Source organism: Limulus polyphemus, unplaced genomic scaffold, assembly GCF_000517525.1.
Source record: "Limulus polyphemus unplaced genomic scaffold, Limulus_polyphemus-2.1.2 Scaffold4719, whole genome shotgun sequence".
NCBI lineage: Eukaryota > Metazoa > Arthropoda > Merostomata > Xiphosura > Limulidae > Limulus > Limulus polyphemus.
Genome location: NW_013670329.1, coordinates 43,669 through 46,685, shown reverse-complemented (window position 1 = coordinate 46,685; position 3,017 = coordinate 43,669). Strand labels below are relative to the sequence as shown.

The window sequence follows — 3,017 nt, the reverse complement described above, 5'->3', positions numbered from 1 at the left end:
CTCATTCACAAAAACTGGCGAAAGTTCAGAGTCGTGTGTCAGTGTCAGAATGTAAATTTGAAATGTTGCTATATAATAAAAGTAGATTTTACTTGTGACATTAGTTTACTATAGTACTACTGTAACAGAAGAAGTGTTTGCAGTTCAAATTCATTTTACGGAAATACAAAGAATCTAAAATACGATATTTGTTACAAGCAGTATTATTATCAGTAAAAAACCAATGCATAAACATCGCTGAACTGTGAGAACTTCAGAGATTACCACGTGCCTTCGAATACGTCCGAACCAGTACGAATAAGTCCGAATATACGAACTTGAGGAATTGTGGGTTGATAGAAGAACGATAGAAGAAACATTTTAAGCAAACGAACAACAAAGATTTAATTAATCAGCCAATCACAAGTACCATTTTTGACTGCAAACGGGCGGCAGATCAATCGAAAGACATTCATACTGTACTATGCATTGCTGTTGAGTTACTGTCACGTGGGGTAAACTAACGATAGCAACAGAGGGTAATACTGATAGTGATAGGACTCTGGCACCGGGAGAAGATAAGTTGTATCCGACCCCAAGGGTTAAAAGTTTGCAGAAGCTGGTAATAATAATTAATATAATGCAGCTTTGTGCTGAATAACGTTACTAATACTAGAATATAGTTGGCTACTAACTCACACTGTATAAATGTAAAACGACATTACCATGATTTATGTCATACTCATAGGCTACAGATGATTGATACTGATGCTATCATTCGTTCATTGATACTCATACTGTGATAGACTTTTCTAAGTTCTTTAAATTAAATTTATTATATGAACTACGAAAATGATTTAAAATTTAAATTAAAGTTGTAACTTAACATTAACATTTAATGAACTTAAGTTAGATTCATGTAATGGTGTATGTTAACTTAGTTACCTGTTACTGTTCTCTCGCATAACTTTATCAGATTCAGAGTTATTACTCATGTGAACTCGTTAGTTATAATATAACTTAATAACTGTTTTTAGCGTAACAATTTTAAACAAATTAAGGACTTAATAATATTTTGTATATAGGCCTAAGTCATTAGTGTATGTAGCAATATTTTTGTAATATAAATTAGATTAACCAACGTTAGACCTTAGCTAAGAAACTATTACTAGTATTAGTATTAAGGCATTATTATTTTTTTTGTTAAGAAATGATTTTTGTTTTAATTTTTAAAATACTTAAAGTTAACTTTAGTTGAACATTAGCATTAGGCTATTCTGTAACTTACAAGTGTAACTATACAGTGTTCTGTTTGTTGAGAAAGCACTGAACTGCAACTGCAAGTATGCTTACACAACTGTAATATTGTACATTTGATTTTTAATTAAGATAGTAACGAATACTTGTAGTTAATTTTTAAGTTGCTGAGTAACATAGGGTGTAGACTAATGTAGTGAATGATATTCACTGTGTATGTAACCACAACCAGAAATTAGTACTTATTTTTGGGCTAAAGCCTGTAGCCCGAAAATATTAATGTTATCTTGAATTTGCATTGATGCAGTGGATGAGCTCTGTTAAAATAGTAGTTAATGTCAGTGCTGTTGAAAACCATGGTGGTTGTTACTTAGGAGAAATATGTCAGCTGTAATTGAAAAATGTGGGTTATTGTTTAATTATTTTTATTAGTAATTCAATTTTGCAAATTTCTGCTCAGACAAGAATTGTTTAATTGCTGTGGTGGCACAAAGTGGCATAGGTAAAAAGATATAAAGCTATTAATATCGAGCAAGAAAATTAAAAACATGCTAAAATATTGCAGCATGTACAGTGCAACTACAAGTAAAATGGCAATGTTGGTGTAAGCACACTGGTGTGAACTACTTCAAGTATTGGCTATGGCATATTTCCTAACATACTGATTTGTTATACAGTTAAGCTGGGTGAGATTAATTACTCTAGCTAATAAGAAAACATAATGCAATCCAAACAGAATTAAGCCTTTCACATCCATATACATATCCAAGAAATGTTTAGGTGAATTTATGGTAACTGAATGTACCCTATGTATGGATAGCTAATTCCTCAAATATACAACTAATAGAAAATTGTTGACTAAGACAAGCTTAGTGGATTTTGTTTTACAGACATCTCATGCCTTGAATTGGTGCTGAGACAATTTCCACTGTTACAGGCTTTATGCCAAGTCCTTCATCATGAATGATGACAATATTGCTATGTGGTAAAATTTGATTGGTTAATCTTATTTTGCTGAATTTTCTGAAGAATATTATTTCAAATCTACCTGATTTATTGGCCTCAGCCTCTTGATGCTTTTTTTACTTTAATTTTTCCAAAAAAAGACTTGAAGGTTGAAAATTCTTAAAAGCTTTGAACAATCATAAAAGGCCTAGGTTTTGAATGAAAATGTTATAAGTACAAATATGAGTATTAAGAGTAATAGGTTTAAACTGTTAACACTTTGATGAGTTTTCTTAAACGTAATTTTTTTTTCTTAGCCAAATGATGTGTTGTGTAATTTGAATTATTTTGTATAGTTGGAAGTAACCTTAAGTTTCGCTGCACTGCAAGTCTGATTTACACTACAGCAGCATTGTACATTTTTAAAAGCAGTACTTGTCTTTAGTTTATTCTTAAGTTACTGAATAACAATTGGTTTATTTTTTATACTTTTTGAGTGAAGTGACCTTGATGAGTTGAATGGTCTTCTGTAATCATTTTATCTTCCTTACTCTAAAAATTCCAGTATATTTTGTAAAATACAATTTTTCTTAGCATTTATAGTAAAAACGTTTATATAACTCCACAAAAGAAATGGCTAACAATGACCAATAATGCAATGTTAGCAACAGTGGACAAATATACAGGCTGAGCTAGGGAGCTAACATGGATTACAAATGTTTTTGGATTGATTAGTTGTAGTTTTCACATACAGATTTTATTGGAATACACCATTAAAGTTCATATACCTATAATCATTTATTTATAAATGTTGGTAACAATAGTGCACACAAAGT

The 3,017-nt window shown here is 30.8% G+C and overlaps 1 long non-coding RNA gene across 1 annotated transcript in view; it reads left to right on the top strand.

Annotated features, from left to right (window-relative positions):
* The first annotated feature begins 317 nt into the window (after positions 1 to 317).
* LOC111088911 overlaps positions 318 to 3,017 on the top strand; it is a 4,401-nt gene continuing 1,701 nt past the window's right edge. The window contains exon 1 of the long non-coding RNA XR_002613289.1: positions 318 to 601. This is a non-coding gene — a long non-coding RNA (uncharacterized LOC111088911). The remainder of the gene's footprint in view (positions 602 to 3,017) is intronic.